This window comes from Lepidothrix coronata, unplaced genomic scaffold (assembly GCF_001604755.1).
Source record: "Lepidothrix coronata isolate B3197 unplaced genomic scaffold, Lepidothrix_coronata-1.0 Scaffold82, whole genome shotgun sequence".
Lineage (NCBI taxonomy): Eukaryota > Metazoa > Chordata > Aves > Passeriformes > Pipridae > Lepidothrix > Lepidothrix coronata.
The window spans coordinates 944,454-967,137 of record NW_016690262.1 but is presented as its reverse complement, the minus strand read 5'-3'; positions in this window follow the sequence as shown (position 1 = coordinate 967,137).

The following is a 22,684-nucleotide window of genomic DNA, read 5'->3' as shown; positions in this document are numbered from 1 at the left end:
TTCTGTGCAGCTTATAGTCTACAAACAAAAATAAAGAAGGGTCATCCAAAAGATACAGTGATTCCAGTGCAGTTGGAGTGATGGCCATTTTCTATCTATCTACTCCCCCCTCCAAATTTAAGATTAAGTGAGTGAAGTTTCTCTATTTAAAAAAGTAATTGCTCGTTTGGTTTTATCAGGTATTCCCTGAGGGATTTAATGGAAAAGGGTGGGAGGGAGATGGGAAAAACACCCCAGAAAGTGCTTTGTATGCAAGAGGAATTTTGGACTATTTTGTTGTCTTTCCCTGATAATTTGAAAAGTTCAGTTGCCATATTAAGTTAATGATACACTGATTTTATTTCTAGACATAGACTTCTTTAAATGAAGACAGGTTTTTTTCTGACAGTTTTTTCTTTACTTATTTTAATTTAGATCTTAGTTCAGTTTAAAGCTGAGACTCTTCTGATTGCAGTTAAAGAAAAAAAAAAGGAAAGATAACAAAAGGCAAGATCCTCTTTCAGCCAAGCCGTATTTTAGATGTGCATAAATACATAAATGAGTGAAATAACAGGCCAGACCTCTCTCAATGAAACATTACTGCATAGAGTATTAGGATAGGCAAATTTAGTTAAATATTAAAAGGTCCTCTCACTCTTTCTAAATATGATTTTCACAGGTTGCTCATTAGTCTAAGATATATTGTAAAAGATTTCTTATTTCTTAATCTCTCCAAAAGAAAATATTTTAATAGAAGGGATGCTGTCTCAATTTAAAACTGAATTCTATTTAATAAAAGTCGTCTCTGATCTGCACCAGACATTGACTTGAAGGTGACTTTTGAATTACAAAGTGGCTCCATAGGCATTTTGTCTTTGAAAGTAACTCCTCGATTTTTCTTGAGACAGGATGAGGTTTCTCTATCCTCCTAAAATCTATGGGTTTTGAAGAGAGATGTCCATCGGCTAAAAATTTGTGTGCGGATTTTCTGTCAATCCTTATGAATTTGTCAGGTTTATAATGATTTTTCCCAATGCCTTCCTCCAGTGGCAATCTTCCATGGTTCTTCTTTCAAGAAATAATAAAAAAAATAAGGGAAGCAACGACCTTCACAGTGAAAGATGCTGGCTGAGAAAAATAATAATACAATACTCAAATTTAATTTTCATTGTGGACAAGAGATACATCAAGATTATATAATCAAGTCCTGTCTTTGAGGTTTTATGCTCTCATTTGCATTGACATTAATTTAATTAACACCACAATTAAGGATAGCATTACTATCATGGGAGTAAAGGATGTTATGGCACAAGGATAACTAGATATTTAAGCATAGAAGAAAGACAAAAACGAAGCAAATGACAATAAAACTCAATATGTGATCACAAACTGATAAAATTACTTTGATCATGCCCTACTAGGAAATCAGAAACCATAAAGATCAACCAAGGCAGCTTAACTACCTAGAAAGAATTATTTGAGAATCATAATTTCATGGAACACAACAGGCAACCATATACAAAGGAGTTGCCTGCTACTTTTCAAAGTACTTTTAGCTTGATATGAGTTCTGAAAAAGATGAAGTTTCAGATATTGCAGGCTTTTGGAACTAAAGATATGTTATTTTGTATGATTTTTTTAACTCCTATTAGGAAAAAATGGCAATTAGGGCAAAAAAGCTGGTGAAGTGTCTAGAGAGTAAGTCACAAGAGAAGCAGCTGAGGGAGCCGAGGATGTTTAGCCTGGAGAAAAGGAAGCTCAGAGGTGACCTTATTGTTCTCTACAACTCCCTGAAAGGAGGTTGTAACCAGGTGGGTTCGGGCTCTTCTCCCAGGTGACCAGCTACAGAACCAGAGGAAATGGCCTCAAGCTACACCAGGGAAGGTTTGGATTGGACATCAGGAAGAATTTCTTCACTGAAAGGGTGTCTAAGCATTGGAATAGGCTGCCCAGGGAAGTGGTGGATTCACTGTCCTGAAAGCTTTTAAGGAAAGACTGGACATGGCACTTTGTGCTGTGGTTTAGTTGACACGGTGGTGTTTGGTGAAAGGCTGGACTCAATGATCTTGGATCATAGAATCCACATATAGTAATGATTCTATGATTCTATGAACAGAAAGAAGCAGCCAACTACTTCCCTAACAACTATTTGGACCAAATTTATCTGAAATGCTATGTGAAACTGCTGTGAGAAGTTTGCGACAAGGCACATATAGTAAAGATGATGAGGGCGTGATAATGTCACTGCACGGGCGTGGTCATCAGACAGCCAGAAGCCCTCCCTCCAGAATGCAGCCCCCTGAAAGAAAGAGTGAAAAATTCGAGTTTTCATGTCAGCTGCTAGGTGTGGAGATGAGACCTTGATAGCAGAAATGGCGGTAATTCGGCTGGTGGTCAAGGACTTTGAGGGCCTTTAACAAAAGGGATGTAATATTTTCATTAGTATCTAGCCTGAGGTGGTGTTCAGAAAAAGTTAATTCAAGTAATTATTTATGTATTTTTGTTATCTGTGCCTTAACATTATTGAAGCATTTTCCCTCTCATTCTTCTGTGCAGAAAAAGGGACGGGCAGGATGAAGAGTTAAGGTTACCTTGCTTGACTCCCTCATCATCTCCTTCTAGTTCTCCTGACAACAAAACCCACGCCCCAGAGCAGATTTTTGGTTTGAGTCATGTATTTGAAGGATTATGTTGGAAGAATAGTGAAGAAAGAACCTGCTGCCTCAAACGATGCATGCTGGAAATAATTATAATTTGTTTTTTGCAGACAGATTTTGTTTTTTAAAACTCACTCTGCTGATGTACATTGTGAGTGGGACTTTTCAGAAACCTAGTTGGTATAGCTTCACTTTCATTGAATTAATGGGATTTCAGTGGGAACCCATATAGGCTCTGCTTTTGTATCTGTAAATTAAACACTTCATGTCAGTGAAGGGTAGCCTGCATAAAAGTCCTTTCTGCCATTTTTATGGTCATCTTCTAAGCAGAACAGCATTTTGAGTCTTTGTTATCATGATATTGTATCGAATGAAGTCGTTCCCTGGTTATAATGAGATTGTGCTTGCACTTCTGTGCATCATATTGTAGTAGCTTGTGCTTTTATAAAAGGCCAGTATTTCAAAGAAATGACTGCTTTTTAGACAAATTTCACTCTTCTAGATCGTTACATAAACTTGCATTGCTCTGTAAAAGATTATTCATGTGTATGCTCACTTATCATGACAAGTTTCTGAAGTAACACAGTATTGTTATTTAAACACTTAATTCCCATTTCTTTGATTTCATATGTATACTGGTTCATCAGAGCCACAAATAATTTGGTAAACATAAGAGGTTAATATCTTTTTAACATATTCACATAGTGAATAAGAAGGACAATAACTTGTGACCATCTTTGAAGACAACAACTTTCACATTTAAATAGTTTAATCAGCTTAAATAGATTTAAAATAACTAATAGTACTAAGTTAAATGTAGTTTTCTAACTCAGATATGTGGTGTAATGGTGCAGAAATAATGTAGAGTGACTATATTGAAAGAATGGTGATCTGCATCAGCCAAAACCTTATTTTATATATATTTAATCCAAATTTATCACTTGAAATTAAAAATTAATAGCTAATCTTCTAAAATATAAATTATATAGTCTTAGTTGCTTGTATTTCATTTTACATACAGATCTCCACTTGCATAGAAACATTATATTACATTGGTTTTGCTTTTTTACTTGTGATTGCTTTATCCATTCAAGAAGAAAACTTCAGTAAGCAATGTCCTTTATTTGAGGGTGACAATAAAAATGACAGTGAAAGAAAACTCACTGTGAGCAGAAATTGTAATAAAAATACTGAATTTTAATTAATTGACAATTATTATTCAAAATCCTAGATAATGTCACTCAGTCTATCAGAATGCATTCCTTTTTATGAAGGAATTATTCACTCTCTTTCTATTTTTGTTATATAAATTTCAAATTTCCTTTCATGTTAGTGTTAATTCCACATGAAAAAGAATTTAGGAATTCTCTTTCTTGCTTTCTTGCTCGTAGACAGAGTATGTTTCAACATAATAATTGAATTAATTTCTTCCAGTATAAGTCTGTAACTATTTTGCAGTTTGCCTCTCTCCTCTGATCCATACATTTCAACTTAAAAGCAATATATGTGTAGCATTTTTTTATTTTAAAATTCAAAATATTTGTTCTCAAATACGCTTCTATACCTGACTAAATAAAAATCTGGATAATATTCAAGGGACTGTACAAGGTCAAACAATTGAATGACTGCAAATACAAGATTTGTAGCACACTGCAAGAAAGCCTTAGAAAATTTTGATATGGCTTATCATTATTTATTTAATTGATGCAAAGCTTACTTCTTTTTATTCCTCAGTGCTTCCTGTACATTTCTCCCTATTCCCAAGCACCTATTATTTCCTAGCTTTTCATTTTATTTAGCTTTTTTTGTTTATTAATTTTTTAGAGAAAAAAAAAGTCATTGCAATTAGAAAAAATCTCTTAGGACAGAAAGTAAAGCCCTGCCAATACAGAATTGTAACACAGAATATAGTCCCTTGTGTTTTACCCATTTCATTTTAATTGTTTTGAGGAAGATCTAGCACATTGTGGAATACTCTCAGGAGAAAAAAGTGGAAATACCCTTTCTCACTTACAGTAAGTCATTCTTCAAATTCAGATTACATTGTTCTTTTCTCAATTTGATCTCATTATTTCTAGATATATCCCATTTGTATTTTTAAATAATTACTCTTGCCCCTTGGTGTTTACCTTCTCATTGCTTTTGACAGATATATCTTCTCCCTCTCCCCCCACTTAATTGTTGGTTAGTCAAGCTGTACATATTTAATCTTTCTAAGCTTTTCTTATGTGTCATCCCTTCCAACCCATTAAGCTGTTCCCCCCTCCACTTTGCTCTGAATCCTTTTCTGTGTGTCAAAGCACAAAAGATGAAGCTGATTGTACTTGTCAAGTGTTCTCCAGTTCAAGTTTGAAAGGATAGGATGATCTTTGTTGACTTGTAAAGAAATTACCACTCTATCCCTTGTTTCTGCTAAGGTCCACTCCCTATACTCTGTGACAATGAAAAATATCTTCATAGGGATGTTGATTTCCTTGCTGCTACTGTAAAATAGCCTAGGAACACAAAGTTTCCAGTTGAGGTTTCATCAACTTAATTTACAAATAGTCCAAACTTAAAAATCCAAATTTTCACGACTCTTTTTTTTGTTGTGGTATAGATACCTGTGTATATGGAGGTGTTAATATCAGGAAAGGGCCAGCAGGAAGGGAAATATTTTCATGTTGTAGATTGAGAGCTTGCCACATTTGAAAGGACACAGTGAGACTAAATACATGGAAGTTTGTGAGGATAAAGTGTAATGACTTGGCCTGGAAAGCAATTTAATCTCCAGTCATGAGCTGCAAAAAAGATTCTGCCACACAGATGCAACACAAAACATAGACTATGCTTCATCCTCTGATGGGTAGGATTTCTGAAAAGAGCAGAACTATCAGACTGGCTGTATTTGCCAACAACACAACTTCTGCAAATTTTGTCTGATATTGTTTTTACAATTAAGTGTTCTTCACTTTAAAAGTCTGAATTAAGTTGACAGGGTATATCTGAATCATTTTTTATCTGTTGTAGGGTATGTCTGAAACCATTGCTTTATTGGCAGGTGATATTTAAACTCAGAAACAGAGGAGCAGGTCTTGCTGTTTCTCTGAAGTCACTGCCTTCTTATGCAATCTAAATAAATTGCTGAGAGCAGCTCTCCAAATTGGGGATTTGTATTGATGCCAATTTATGCCCCAAAACAAGGCGCGGAGAAACTGCTCAGAGACAGAATTTCAGTCTATAAGCAGGAGGTATTTATTTCACGGCCGGGGAGCAGCCAGGTCGCCCTGGACAAACTGCTCCCACTTGGGAAACACACAATCCAACTTTTATACACTTTTTGCTAAGCAATTACATCATATATTATGAATATTCATTACATTGCAACATCTACTTTTAATATTCATAACAGGCGGAGTTGAGGCGGAGTTAGAGGCGTGGTCCTTAATTTGGGGAGAACTTCGGTGGGAGTTCTGGTCTTTCTTCATCATGAACCTCGTGTCCTTTTCATCATCATCCTCCTAAACTTTTGAACCTTCCCTAATTTGGGTAGCTTCCTTATGAATTTGGCAGAGAGTTTCGGTATCTGGCACTAATACCTAATTTCTTGGCTTGTCCCTCTCCTTATCTCTTTTGTTTCCTCTCCATATGTCTCTTTTTGTGTGTGCTAGCATTTTCTGTTCATGTTTATGTTCTTCTGTGTCAGGGTGTCCTGTACCTCAGTGAATTTATTGTCTCCGCTTTCCTAATGCTGAGTTCTATGTGCTTTGCTGAAAGCTTGCATCTACATTTTGTGCTTAACTCTTTATATTACTTAAATTCGCTTTTCAGGTATTACCTGGCCTCAGTATTGACCAGCATTGAAGAAGCAACATGTAAAAGACCCAAGCTGGGAAGAAGATGTGAGATTTCTCACTAAATCAAACAAAGAAAACAAACAAAAAAAGCCCCACAAGGTAAATGCATTTGTAACTAACCATGGAGATAATGAATTGTATTCATTTTCCCCATGCTTATTGGCATGTTTCAATTTCTAAAGAGATCTCTCATGTTTGCTGGAGTGGCTTGATTTCAAAGAGGAAAAAAATAAACCTAAGACTGTACTGATAGGTACAAAAGTAATGCACCAAAATTTTTATATATATTAATATAGTTTTGCATCAATAAAAATGAAAACATTTCAAAAATATTTATAGAAATGTATTTCTTCTGTTGCTTCATGAACATCTTGATGGAAGCTTTAGCCAAACATCTGTTTGTAGACTCTGATATCCTGCCATCCTAACAGTTTAATTAGTTGTTAAAACTATTGTATTCACATTTAAACCAGGTCTAAACACTCAATTTTAATCCAAAACATTTAAGTAGCCTCTAAATACATAAATAAAAATGAGAAGGAAAAAAAGGAATACTGTATCTAATGAGTTAATAATATCTTTTTTAAAATAAGTTGATCCTTTAAAAAAGAGAACATAAATATGTCCTGGATGTACCTTATCAAATATACTTGCTTGCCTGTGGATTTTAGCTTCTGAGATGGCTTAATTCTGAATCTTTTCCTAATTTCTCTTTAAAATATTTCTAGAACTCTGGTTTAATTTCCATTTGACTCTCTTTGCTCACTAACTCCTTAAGCTTTCTACTTCTGACAGATTACAAGGGTATCATTAAGTAATGCAAGTTCATGTCTTATTAGTAGACAATCCTGTTGACCTTCATTTCCCTGTGTCCCATCTTGCACAGCATTTTAATGCTGGCAGTCTCATTTTTACTTTAGCTAAGCTTTTAGCTCTGCACTTATAAAACAAGCACAGAAAACCATGGGAGCTTTGGTGTCCTGATCTCACCTTGGAACTATGGTTTTCCAAGGTAGGCTAAAGGGTAATGGTCATCAATGTTTTTATTCCTCTCTTATTTATATTTCCATGCTATTGTTCTAATGGAAATTATTCCTTTCTTTCCTAAAGTGTAGAGGTTTAGGGAGTTTGTGCTCTCATTGCCATTAACTCTGGTGAGTCAAGACATAAGCAGCATTTTTATATCTCACCATTCTTCAGTCTTATCTGGTCCATTCTGTGACTTTGATACTAAAGTTCCTCTATGGCACTAATAGGGTCACACATATATTAACCTGTGATGTTAATTCTTGATCAGAGTGTTCAGCTGAGGCTTCTCACGTGATGTGTCTCCTTCTGTGCACAGGTCACTTTGACCTGGATTTAATATGCATGATTTGATTGACCCCCTAAACACTAATGAGTAAAGCCCTGAAAGAAATAATGTCTGGTGATGATACTAATCACCCCCTAAACCTCTGTAAAACAAGCTGGTATGAAAAGGACATAGTAAATTTAATGTCAGTAACTTTGTTTTCTAGGCAGAAGAGTATTAAGCTTTCTCAAAGTACATGTTTTGCTGCCCTTTCATTTCAAAGCAATAATGGAAGCAAAGGCATCAGTCATGGGGGTGAAAAGCTGCCAGGTATCTCAAAACCTCATCTTTCATCTTCAGCGAGGAAAACTGAAATTAACACCACTGATACGAAGGAAGGTATAAAATCATATACCTTCAAGATGTGGATCTTGATATAGACATTCACCTAAAAATATGAAAAATGAGAAAAGTGGAACTCTTCAGCTGGGTAAGTCTTAGTAGCTCTATATTTATGAAAAGATGCACCACAACTGTAAAGCATGAGGGAAAAATGATTCCACATACTATAGTGAAATCTTTCTTTTCAATGTCAATGCATTAGAGTAGTTTTAGTAGAGATACTTATTTTACTTGTTTTGAAACCTTCTTTCAGCCAGCCAATATAAACAAGATGAAGCATTTGCATTTCTGGATTAAAGAAAATTGCCTGTAGCATTTCTTAAAAGCCGTAAATAATCATGATCCATTACCAGTTGTGTAGCCAATACCCACGTACAGATTTTCCACTTTTGCAATGTATGGCACATCTATTCAAAGATGCTTACTCAAAGCACAGTATTTCACCATAATTTTATATTGTTTATTTAAGTACTATCTCTAAAATAGCTTTTGATTAAATGTAAGCTTTACGTACCTGGACACTTGTGAAAATTATCTCTCTATCTAAGCTAATCCTATTCCCCTGAAGAAAAGTTTTCCATCAAGTGTTCCCAACCGTTCTAACTGTCTGGAAACATCAAATATGGAGCTGCTGACTGGGTGCAGGCTTTTCACATGCTGTATTTTCATCCCTGAGTTGGTGACAACCCCTTGAGTGTTGAAGCCAAGGAAATAGCAAAAACCTGGTTCCAAGCAAGTGTGCATTGTTTTCTTGGTGAGAGAAAAGAGACAGAAATTTTTTCTTTCCTGTGATATATATTTGAATAGTCACTTCTGCATGACATGGAAGCAGGTTTTTCTCATAATCTTAGAACCGATCAACTGTTTAAGAAGAATTTCTTGTTGAGAATTGTGTTATGAGCCTGAACAGCTTTACAAAACATGAAGAAAAGAGTGTTACAGTGAGGACTGATTTGAGGTGGTTTTAATATGTCCAGCCTGTCCTTCAGATGGGAACCTTGTTGGTGTTATATCTAGTAATTACTGAATTAATTAATTCCATTATGAGGCAGACAGATTCATCATAAGTAAATTTCTCTGAGGTCTGACTTTTTTGTAAAAAATAGGCTACTGATAGCACTGGGACACCTGATGACAGAACAGACTTGGAATGATGTGACATAAACTTTAATTTGCTTGTTAAGTAGAGATAGTAGTGAATAAATATGGGGTTTATTCAAGTTCTAAATTTATCATACTTAAAAAAACCCCAAAAACATAACAGGTAATCTAGGTAATATCCAGTAAAGATCTTCTGGATCTTTACTCTAGAGAAATCTGTAGTTCAAAGGTCTCTCACAAGCTTGAAACTATCTGAACACTTTGCCCTTACTATGCTTTTTATCGTGTACAAACAAGATTAAATGAACTGTTGATTTTTTCCCATGAATTGTGGAATACAGTGTGGAATTTAACTCATAATAATTAAACAAAAAATAGCATATTTTCTTCATTGAAGTGATTTAATTTTACCAGCACTTCAATGGAAAGTTAAAATTATTTTCTTTCTCACATTCTCCTTTACCAATTGTGTTTGACTTTGTCCACGAAAGAATAGACTGATATCAGGTATAAAAACTTAATATGTGTTGTGCCAGTGAAAGTCTTCAGGTTTAGATTTTGAAGATGTGACCCCAGCCTCTCTAGAAAGAAGTGTTTGTGGATAGAGGCTCTGAAAAGAAGGCTGAGAAAGGCAAGTGGGATCTTCCAGCTTTTTCAGATTTTGTGCATCTGCAGCAGGCTAACTCCAAAAATTTGTCTCTGGATTTACGGGAAGAAAGACAGGTTTAATTAGCAACAGAAATTATCAAGTTCTTTGAAAATTTTTGGTGACTAGCTTGTATAGATAAAGTTGTCACTCTTCTCTCACCTATGGTACACTGGTCTGCAGCTGGGCCCCTGTGCAGAAAGGAAAAGGTAACAAAGAGAGGACACTTCTCTTTACCAACCCACCATTAATAGAAATAGAAACCCCAGTCAAAGGAAAACAAGTAAGACTATGCAGAAAGTTATTAAAAATAAAAGTTATTAAAAAGAAAAGAACAAAAGGACAAAAAAAAGGGAAGGTTTGGGAAGGGAAGGTTTGGGAAGGGAAGGGAAGGTTTGGGAAGGTTTGGGAAGGGAAGGTTCAAGTTTCTTTGTTATTTCTGGGGATGAGAACATGGAAACTTGTGTCCCAAAAAAGACAAAAGCACCAGAGTAGTGAGATTAGTTTATATACATTTGGTGACAAGGACTGACCCAAGAGGAGATATGGGGCAAGCAGTATCATCAGAGGATCTCAGTCCATATGTGAAAGGAGAAATGGGATGTTGACTGCCGTTGTATCTTAATTATTTCTGAGAAAAGGGAAAACTAAAAAGAAGGATATCAGGATCCCATGAAAGAGGGAGCAGGTAGGTTGATGTTACTATATTGTCTTTTGTACTTACCATAGGTAGAATTCAGACCACTGCTTCTAAATAACATAATAGTTACTGAGATGGTAACAGTTACAGTATTGTACTGCATTGCCCAGTAGTTATTCAGAAGTATTGAACTAGTCAACTTAGAAATCACCAGAGGGGCTCTGAACCACTGGATAAGATGAAGTCAGAATCAACAGCCCTTCTGTTCTGCTTCATTTCGAGTAGCTTTATTGTTGAATGTTGCTCTTTGAATGATTTTTTTTCTCTTATTGTGGCAAGGAAAAAAAATCAAACAAAATAATTAAAATTTGATCCAGTCCTTATCTATTTTTCCCTAACTGAGCATAGCTGCCTTTCAACAAGTAAATAATCCTTCCTACCCTTGTAGCTGTTGTGAGTTGTTTTAGATTAATCGTTTTATGTGAAATTACTATTTGATTGACAAACTAATGCTCTTACATCTGCTTCTTTTAGGACATAAGTGTGTCCTTCACTTATGAAACATAATTACGTGATCGTGTTGAAAACTCTGGGAAAAATGTTAGCCTAAGAGTTAAGATTGACTGTTAAACAAAACTGAGACTTTCAATATTACAACCTCTGAGTAAAAATTAGCATGCCAGTTCCCAAGGCAATCAAAGCACACACAAAGCACAAAGGACCAGGATTTCATCCTGACAGATGTGTTATTGAGAAAATGGCCACTTTTGGCTTTGTGATTATTTGCTCAGATGTTTAATCTTTGCATGATAGCAGAACTTGAAGAAACAAGCTGTGAAGCTGTTCCTACGTGCCTGAAGCCAAGAGCACAGCAGTTGGATGAAGTGCCCTGACAATGAGGCAGCACCCAGAGGTATAAGGTCAGGTTTAACACATTGAACTCCTCATACCAAGTGAGCCAGACCTAGTCACAGGGCCTGAGGGCATGTTTAGCCAGCGCAGCATGGCACAGACACTTTGCAGTAACTAGCTCCAGCCCTGAGCCACTCACGTCCAGCTGTACTAATTTTGATCCGGGCATTGCATTAACCACAGCTTAATCAATGAGGTGCTATGGGATGGAAGAGCTCCCTGGAAAACCTATGCTGCAGAGCAGAGCCTCTTCTCTTGATGTGTGACACTTCTGGAGCCAAATTTGGCCCCTGCCCTCCTTCTGCAAATCAGATGCTGGAAGGAAATTTTTTAAAAGCTTATCCCATTTCCAAGATAACTACCCTGGTTAATCATGCTGTGATAGCATTTATTAAGTACCCTGCTCTGGGAATCTGAAAATGATGAAAGGACAGGTTTTGCCATTGGTGTGCACCTGCCTGTTTCATCATCTCAAGCCAATACTAGTACAAGATGCAGGACTACTTTTATCAAATGTGCCTCTACCCTCAAGTTGGCTGTGCCTCTACACTTCTTTTCCTCATAGCAGGTAAGTTCCTTTTCTTGATAAACCGTTTAGACTCATCAGCTTGGATAAGTGCAAGGCTAGGAATTAATTTTCATCTTTCCTTGACATAGCCATGCCCTTGGAGACAGGGCCTTCCTTCTTATCTGCCTCTCACTCGGATATGGTCCCAGGTCAGGAGGTTGGAACGGTTCCTTTATTTAACATTTCTTCCATTTATTCACTCATTGTGACACCTGTGACATAAAGACCACGATGGGCTTGTCAGCAGAATGAGGTTGCTGTAGCCCCACCTTTCAATACAGACACTGTATGCACAGTGCCCACCTGCAACCTCAGCACTCAGGGAGGCAGCCTTGAATGCTGTGCAGCAGCTTGAGCAAAGAAATCAGAGACAATTCTAACAACAAAATGCAATCCTGACGTGCATAATAATGGTTAATCTGAAACTTTTTATTTATGCATTTGAGTTGGTCTCCAGTAACTGTACACTTAAAAAAATACTGTGAAATAAAACGTGCATCTCAGAGAGCTATACATTACCTCCACAAATTCTAACAGAGTGCCTTCAGATTAGGAGACAAACAGCACAGATCACAGCAATGTTTACAAACATGTAAAGCAATGTAGGTAATAAATACATAGACCATTTATATATAATTTATGTTAGGTAATTAAATATCAGTGCAAATATTTCTCAAAGCAACTCTTAGATATTTTAGCCTTTATTTATGTTTGATATAAGCCAATGTAGTCACCTCTGTGTAAAATGTTTGACTTATTTCTTTATCACACATTGGTCTACTCATATTTATTTTGTTGCTGTTATTTCTGATTTACTCCAAAATTACTGAGAGGGGATGATTCAGGTCCTTCATATCTTGGAACAGTAATACATCTCAAAGACACTTCAGAAATACTAGGATGAATAGCTTCCAGAAACAGATGTAGTAACATGAAGGAAATAGTGCCTAACTGTATTGTCATTGTTAGCTACCTTTTCAGCTGTTTCATAATGGTCTTAGAAAATTTCTTCATTACAGATTTTTATGTGTAGTCTCCATATTAAATTTGGACTCAGAGCTACTGCAATCAAGTAGCTGGGGTTTCAATTCATTCACATTTCTGAATTCCAGCAAACCTGTTCCTTCAAATTGTCCAGATGCCTCAGAGACAGGGGTTACCTTTCCTGGTGATTACAGTGCATGAATGCAAAGGATAGAAAGACAAGAATGTATGGACAGAAAATATTAACATTTAACCCTGACAAGGGCATACAGAGTGAATTTTAAGAAAGACAACTTTCTGGAGAAATGTCTGGAAAAAAAGGGTTTACATTTATACAGAAAATTATGTTTGGATCCTGGTTTATTACAAATCCAACTGCTGATTGCAGGAAATTACACACTGGAAACTCACCTGCTTGATGGAGAATAGCTGTCCTTGTGCATGAGGGCATATGCCAACAAACTGGGAGCCCAGCCAAGATGACAGATCAGAAAAATGAGGTACCAGCTTTGCACCACCCATAAGGCATCATGGCAGAATACCAGAGCGGCAAAAATTCCAAGTTTCATCTAGATAATTGATTTCATGGGATGTCATTTTTTTCCCAGTTAGTGGAAATTATGTATTAAAAAGAACAACCTATTCACTGACAGATATTTCCTGTTTTATGAAAATGCAAGCTGGAATACTTTGAGTAAGTCCAAGGTCTATTTTTTATCTAACAGTATTCTTATAAAATTATTTTTAATCCAATCATCTGCTAATGTAATTGCAAATTCATAAAAAAATAATAGAATCCAGAAAATTTATTTTGCCATCCAAAGGTGGAACTTAGATAAATCATCATGAAAATTTCTCTATAAAATAACCAAGGGGAATATTCTTCATCTCTGTCTGCAGTCTTTTATTCTCAACCACTACAACAGAGGGGACAGATTTAGGGATTCCTTTAGCTCTGTGAGAACTCTAATTAATGGTTGCAAATATAGCAATTACAATGCAAAAAAATATAGTACAAATATGTTTAATGCTTAGTTTAATTGTTATTCTGTTTTGGTAATCATTTATCTTTCCCCAAATTTAAAGCTTTGCACAGTTAATGAATGGCTTTCATCTAACTTCTGTAATTTTCCATTCTATATATTGTTCATTAATTTCAGGGAACAACGGATGAGAGACTATTACTATCTGCATCTCAAAAAAAAAAAAAGTCCTACCTTGGGAAAAGTTGCTATGTATGGAAACTAAATATTGCAGTCTCACTGGTTTTTATTTGGGTGAAATACTCAGTGGTGTGAAACAATGTGAATCTGGAAAAAGTCTTAAGAGAATTCATTATTTTCAAAATTAACAAATGAATGCAATTCTTCAGTCACACATTGTAATGAGAAAAACTTTATTGTAAATTTTTAAGGGTAATATAATATCAGAACGTTCCTAAACTATTTTTTCGTTATTTCATTCTAGTAAAAGGGCATTGAGAATTACTTTGACTATTTTGAGTGTTTTCTTGTAAATATAGGTATATATATATAATATATATTGATTTATTTATATTTATATATTTATATAGATTTCCTACACACACACACATATGTTTTCATGCAAGCAAAATATGTATATGTTTGTAAATATATTTAAATAATACAAAAACACATGTGTGCTTGCAGGGTTTTTGTGTGTATTTTCAGGGTGAGACTTCCTGCATCTGTACAGTTCTCTCTCTCCAAAACTCCCTTCTGCTCTCCACCATGAGAGAGTACAGTGACTTGTCTGCCGGATTTGGGTGACCTGCCTCTCTGACCCGTTCTATTCTTGTGCAAAAAGGCAAGAAAACTCAAATTTCTGCATTTGGCTACTTTTGCAAGCAATTAATTTAATGTACTGTTTACATACTAATGCACAGAAACAAGTATGTAGCAGAAATTATAGTGCCTACTTATAACCAAATGTTAAAGGCAGTATGAATCAAAACCAAAAAGCCTGTGAACCACTGACATGTTTTCACTACCTTCATAAAAAGCAGGGGAAAAAAATAATCCTCCCCCCCTCTTTTTTTTCATCTAGGAAATTATTTTAAGGAAGATAAGAGAATTATAGTTTTAAAGAAGATACATCCTTTGGTATTTAATTTGGGCTTTTTAGATGTGCTCTACTCTAGACATGTGTATATTCTTAGTACTCCCCCTGCAGAAAAACACCCTGAAAATTTGGAGAAGAGCAAGGAAACCTATACATTTCAATCTAGATATTACTTAAGTGATAAGTCAGAGGAGCTCCTGCCCATAAAACCTAGAAGAATTTTTTCTGCATATTTTCACCTTCTCCGTGTCAATGCATTTAAATAAATCTTTATTATGGTAACAGTGTTCTGGTCATGATGTGCTATGATTTAGGTTGCATAACAGCTTTCCTTAGTTGCTCTTTAGTCTTGGAAACCTTCACCACTCAGGCTGAAAATCCTCTGTTTGTTCTCTACCTGAGGCTGAATTTTAATGGCAAGTTTGGGCAAAAGTAGTTGTGCCATTTGTCAGCGAGAGGAAAGTGAATAAACAAACAGCCCTTTTCACTGCAAAATTACTGCATCTGACTAGTTCAATTTTTTGTTTTGTTTTTTTTTGTCTTTCATTTTAACTGAAATACAACATTTCAGAAGTGATTTCCTTTTGCCAGTTTCTAATGTGCAGACACTGAATTGTATTCCTGAGGATTACTGCAGTTTTCTGCACTTCATGCTCCTTTTATAGTGCAAACTCATATATATTTATCTATGAGGAAAAGAATTGGGAGGGGATAGTCTTGTCAGAAAAGCAGTGAAGCAGAACTTGGGATACTTGGATTTAGTTTCTATCACAGCTGTGCATGTCTTGAATGGTCAAGCTGCTTAGGGACAGATCTTTCCAAAGCATCTGAAGGCTTTCCAAGTGCAGCTCACTTGCCTTTCTGGAAAACAAAAGTCACAGTTTTCTTCTCTCAGCGTACTTCCAAAGTATTTTTGGTAATTCCCGAGGAAGAGGAGCATGTAATAGATTTTCATAAATTCCACTGAAATTATTTTGTAGAAACAGAGCTGATAATGCTTCCTTTCTTTCCTCTCTCTTGTTCCTTTGTGAAGGAGCTGTCTTTTATTGTATTATTTGCTTAGTACAGTGAAGCTGGGAGACAAATAAGGATCTGCTGCATGGTGATGGTGATACTATGGAAAAATTTATACTTCCTATGCTGTTCATTCCACAGTCTGAAGGAACTGGGTCACAAATGGCAAGTTGCTCAAGGGCACCAAACATCACAGCAGGAATAGATGGCTGAGTATTTCCACAGACCACTGAAACTCAGTAGTGAAATAAATATAAGGGATTGCATTAATTATGGACTTGATCTAAATCATGGGCTTTAAGTTCCAATCAGGAAAACATTAGAAAACATGTTTAAGTCCCATCACAAGCAGAACTGCCTTTAAGTTCAACTTGTCACTAGAACTTCATCTGGCTTTCAAAAATTAAATATTAATTAAAGGATACTTTTTTTAAAAAATTCTTAACCTCCCAAAGTCAAACCTTCAGTAACTTATGGGTATTTGAAAGCAGTTTTGTATCTGTGAAATGTTATACAATTGTAACTTCAGTAGTCGTTGCCAGATCCATTTCTGCATATATACTCATGTGCAAAAATATTTTAAAATTCATGTTGCTGAGAAAATACAGTGTTATAGATGCAAACTAAACCCAAATGATATTGTTCTGAGTTATTTACATACTGTATACTACAGACTATCAGATGGAAAATTACATTCCTGGTATAAAGAAATAAAATAGATTATTGACTGTTAATTATTTTCTTCATAGAAGGAATGTAAAATGAATTCTGATTAGTCCTGATTTTGCCTAGTAATTAATGGAAATTATAACGTTAGGTCCATAGGTATCGGATCTTGCTGTTCTATAAGCTTGTGTTCCGAAATCAATTTCTATTTTTACATATGCATTATTAAAATCTTTATTCAGGGATTCCCAAAGACACTTTCAAGCATATGGGTAGCCAGCAGTTTCTAAGTGTTAACAGAGCATCATCTGGCTTTGAATTATTTCAGTGACTGAAATACCTCTGCACCTTTAGATCAGTTGTCAGTGAACTGACATTCAGGTAATAGTTTAAGGGGGTGGGGATATAATGCTTTTTCATGTTAAGAGAGAATGACAAAAATTCAAAACAAGATATCAGAAATCTTCTTCATTTATCTTGCAAAGTATACTCCAAACAGTTAATAATATTAAGATGATTTAAAATAGCTATAGAGATATATGTGTGCAGGCGACAGAATTTTCTCATCCAAGTAAAACAACCTTGTGAGATGCTTCCCCTTGTTATTTTCTGTTTTGCTTAAGGTTGCTTGAAGTAAATAGTCTTGAGAAAACAGTGAGTTAATATGTAGAACTCTCTTATTTAAAGTGTTTGACATGCTGCTTTTCCTTCTGGTTCAAGCAATTAGATGCAGGATAAAAGGACACCATCAGTAGAAAGTGTTACTAACCCACTGTTACATGTGGTGGGTACTGGCAAAAGGCACCCAGGAAAGCACTACTTATCCTGCATTTCTCCAGACATTCAAGGAATATGCAAAGGGACTCAAAGGAATCTTCTATTCTGCAGGAGATGGATCTGGGGAGAGGGGACTGTGGTCCTGCTCCTGGCGTTGTGAAGTTTGGGTTCTTCATAGGTGTGTATGAACACTGTCACATCACAAGGCACCAGGCTGCTTGAACAATCTTTTTATTACAACTTTTGGAGGCATTTGTTGGGTATCTAGATTGACTTCTTTAGTCAGCTGGTCTTTTAATAAATCACATCTGGTTCAGGGGGATCATTATTAAGACTTTCTTAAGCACAGGAGAGAAAAATCAGATTTTTGGCAGGTGTGGGATAGGGGCAGGAGCCCTCCAAGTGGATTTAATTGAGAGGACTTGGATGGCTATGTTTGTGCCAATCAGTTCACTGGGAAAATTATAATCTTTGTGAAATGACTTCCTTGGGCCTGTCACTTTTATTTCCCAGCCTCAGTGAATTCCCTATTTGTCTCTCTCACTACTGCCTCTCCCTGAAAAAGCTGCTTACTTGCAGATAAATTTTCAAGCTCTCTTCAGTCTTCCAAATGACTCATATCCCTCCCAGTCTCTCCTCCTGAATAGAATAATAGGATCCTTCTTGCTGTCATTTATCTCTGTGAACACTCTGAATTATAACAATGAAGCAAATAAGATTCAAACAAATATTTTAAAGTATGCCTTTCTTTTGGTCTATTACATTTGCATATGCTGAAATCATACGACCTTTATGATAGTCCCAAATTAAGTGTACAAGGTAGAATTAGTATAAAAGACGGAACTTTTCAAAGATGATTTCTACACTGGATATAATCAGACCTATTACTGTTCTCCTGCAAATGGCTCCCAAGTTGGCCAAAATTACAAATGGATTCTTTAAGGAACGTAATTGGAGATAGTTTCAGATTCAGTTGTTTCCAAGGAAGTTTTGCACCTTTAATTCATTCTTTTTCATAATGGGGTATTTTCTCACTGTGCCATTATAAGTTATGATACAGATCCAGCTGAGTCCTTGGAACTGAGTGTAAATTTAGTATTAACGTTTCTTGGGAATGTAGAACTTAATGAATAGGAAATTTATAAACGATTGTATTCTACTGAAGCAATCTGCTTGTAAGCTCTTTGTTCTGAATCCCATCCCTTGTGCACAGCTTCAAAAAATCCTTTGGGAGTGATGAGTTATGCACCAGAGTGAACAGAAGCTGGATTTGGAGAGAAGTCAGAATGTTTCTGATCACTTTGGAAAGAGACAATGTCATTATACTAAGTGAACACCAGACTAAGCTATGGGGTAGAAACTGCAAGATAAAGCTGAGGGGGTTATTTTTAGTCCTTCATCCACATGCTTTAGACCCTTTAGGAAGACGGTGCTAGTTTTACAGAATGTTGTATTTAAAATAAATATATTAATAAGAGGCTTTAAAAATCACTGTGGCTTTAGGTAATGTTTTTAATATTCAGCTCTGTTTGACACATCTGTCTGGAGCCATGGGAAAACTGCAAATTAAAAAGATCCACAAGATATGCACACCCCAGTGTCTGAGGGAGACTAGTCATTTGAGTAGGTCCTTTTTTTGCATGCTCTGACCCAAATAGCTTATTTTTCCCCTTTGATTTAGAACACAGAAGAAGTTATTTGCTATTTGCAGATCAGGTTATTTGGGTCAAAGCACTGGAGTAGGCCTAAGGTATCTGAACAGTCGAGGCTTTTTCTTTTTTCTATTTTTTTTTATCTTTTGCATTAGCTGTGTTCTACTTCACTGCTGCTCCACATTACAGTGTCAGAGACCAGTGCCAGCTCCCTGATCCCAGCACAGCAAAACTCCATCTGGGTCGGGGTGCAGGTGAGATAAATATGCCTCGCAGGTTTATGTGGCGGGCACATCTCTTTTCAAACAGAATTAAACATTAGTTGGCAAAGTATATGAGCTGCATGCTACACACATGATCTTTGATAAGCCACTTGATGCAGCATTGCTGAAGTGAAAATACAATTCAAAAATTGTCTTGGATGAGAACTCTGCTATTAGGCTATACAATGATAATTTAAAAGGTAACAATCAAAAATACTGTTGCTACCAGAGAGCTGCAGGAATCATCTCTTAGTTCAGTTGTCTTTAACATCTGTGAAAGAGCAGGAGCAGCATATTAGTATTTTGGAGTGGATAGTTAGCTGGGAAATGCTGAAAATACACATTCAGATAAAGAGAGAGAACCAGAGTACATTTGGGGAGAAAAGATAAAAACTGCTGCTTAAAAAATTATCTGAAACAAGGACAATGTGGGGAAAAGTGATAATGATGCAGACTTCAGAAGAGCAAAAGAGAAGAGATTATTAGATGTCAAAGTAATAGACAAAAATCAGTTTGGGTTTATATATGCAGAATTAATGAACCACGAAAGCAAGAAATGATAGTGAGAACAAAATAGTCATACGCCCTCTAAGTGTACTTTGCCTCATGAGTCTGATAAATTTCTCTGTAACTCAGCAGGGAGTCACAGAGAGGACATCTCTCAGGAGAAGACCTCTGCTTTGGAAGTGGTCCTCCAAGTAGGTGTGTGAAATTTAAGTCTGAAAAAAACATTGTGATTTATGCCCCAGCAAGGAGTTTCCTGTATTTCTCGGTCTCTGAATGCTTTCCTTTCCTTTAAAGTCTTCATTTTTGTCCCATCCAAATAGGATTTTTAGATTTCCTGCTCATCCTTCACTATTCATTGGAGGAGCTGAATCCAGGGTTGTTTGGCAAATGCTGTTTATCTGTGATTTAAATTTATGCAGAATAGGTGTGAAGGGCTGCTCAGCTGAATCTCTGATAGGTTTTGGGTTTCTGGATTTCAACTGAAGTCATTACCCTTGTCTATCCACTTCTTAATGAGATTACAAGTAATCACACAACAATCGCACATGAATTTGGGAATGAAAGACAAACAAGAGTATGCAGTGATTGGAGAAGGGGGAATGGCTTCAAACTGACAGACAATAGGGTTAAATTAGATGTCAGGAAAAAAATTCTTTACTGTGAGGGTGGTTAGGCACTGGCACAGGTTTCCCAGAGTTTTGGATGCCTCATCCTTGAAACCATTTAAAGCCAGGTTGGATGGGGCTCTGAGAAACCTGGTCTAGTGGAAGGTGTTGTCCCTGTCCACAGCAGGGGGGCTGGAACTAGATGATCTTTAAGGTCCCTTCCAATTCAAACCTTTCTATGATTCTATGAATTTTTACAGATCTCCATAGCAGCTGCATCCTGCGGGATGTACAGGCTGCTTTAGCTTTACATTCGAAGGAGGGGAAAAAAGAAGGGAAAAAAAAATTCAGTCTTTGTATGCTACACTCCCATCAAAGTAAACTAAATCCTTTTATCATTTCATCTTATGCACTCCAGTGCCATAGCGGTCCAACTTGTTCCAGTGACATGTGAATATTCATCTCCATAATTCACTGTGTTGGGTTAACAGTAGAAAAATGAGCAATTATTTACCCAGCCTTTGGCCAGCAGGACTCAAAATGCTCTTTTGTTGTTCCATCACATTTTTGTGCACTTAAGCTATGGAGGGTAATTGTGCACACTGAATGGTGTGCAGACTTTTGTTTAAGTCAAAAAATGTTGTGGATTTAGAGAAAACATAAATTTTTACTGAGAAGCTGAGGGAAAGAGTTACTTACATAAAAGCCTAACTGGGATATTTTACACGCATTTTTCAGAACACTTTAATTTGTAAAAACATTAACACTATGAAGTTTTATATTTAAGGAAACAAACTAAAATTTTGCCATTGTTAATTTTGCTTAGTTATGAAAATCTAGGGTGCTAAGAGTAAAGACCAATATTGCTAAAGTGAACGAAAAAACCTAACCCTATTGCTATCCATAGATTAGTTGAAGAAAAAGCCTCACAGGTCCTTGTGTTGGTACATGAACATCCTAAATGAATCTGAGATATATATGTTTGTTGCATGATTCAGTGAATGATGAAATTACCTTTGATGTTTTTTTTTTTACTGGTAGCTGTTTCACATGAATTTCCATTAGAAAGAACAAAGTGTTCAGGATTAATATGAGAGTGCTCTTTATGAGAGAGCCTCAATAGCTGGCTCATTCAACAATTCCAACTGTCAATATGCCAGATATTTCTATGTAGTGTTCCCATTAAATGTTTTAATCAAGAAAAACTACTGTAATAGCACCAAATTGGGCATATAATTAAAACAGAAAAATTTCATATTTTCACTTTCATGTAACTGTACTAATTCTCTAATAAATTTCATAAAGTTGACTCATAATTCTGCTTTGGCATTCTGACAAAAGAACAGAATTCCTTGCACGTGTTTGCTTAATTTCCATTTTTCAAACCTAATTTCAATTTTTATTGCTTCATTTTGAATATATTGATTAAAGTAATATTAAGTCTTGCGAAGTTTTGCCAAAAAAAATGAAAGAATGAAATTATGTATATTTAATTAGCTACAGTTCTTATTTAGGAACAACTTATTCTTTCTCTTTTAAGGGTTATTTTTTTATCAAGTAAACTCTTAATTCACTCATAATTCATTAGTCAACCCTGTGAGAAACATGAGTGCAAGGGGGGTGAAAAAGCACTTTTACATTTAAAACCTGTTCATTTAAGCAAGTAGATATAGATCATTTAAAGAAAATTCAGAAAGCTATTTTATAAAATAAAAGTCCTCTGTTTTTCTTAAATCTCCACAAGGTCTATATTTTACTCTTGTACTACAGCATTGGCTTCAACATTGCTATTTCCAGGTAACAGGTTTCTAGAGAAACAAAGAATGAATCATGGTAAGGTATGAAAAAAGCTTGAATAAAAAAAATTAGTAGAGTTTAATTCCTGAAATTCCTGTGCATTCATTTCAGTTTAAAATTTATTTTTTTAAGTTGGGAGCTTATTAAAACAAGTAGGTATTATTGTTGTTTGCTGGCTTTGAGGACCCTTCAAAATGTTAAGTAAACAAGTAGTTTGCTTACTTATTAAAAGTGGGTTTATTTTCACGGTCAAATGTTTTTGTAAAATTGGGATTATGCTCAGAACCTTCACAAAGTTCTAA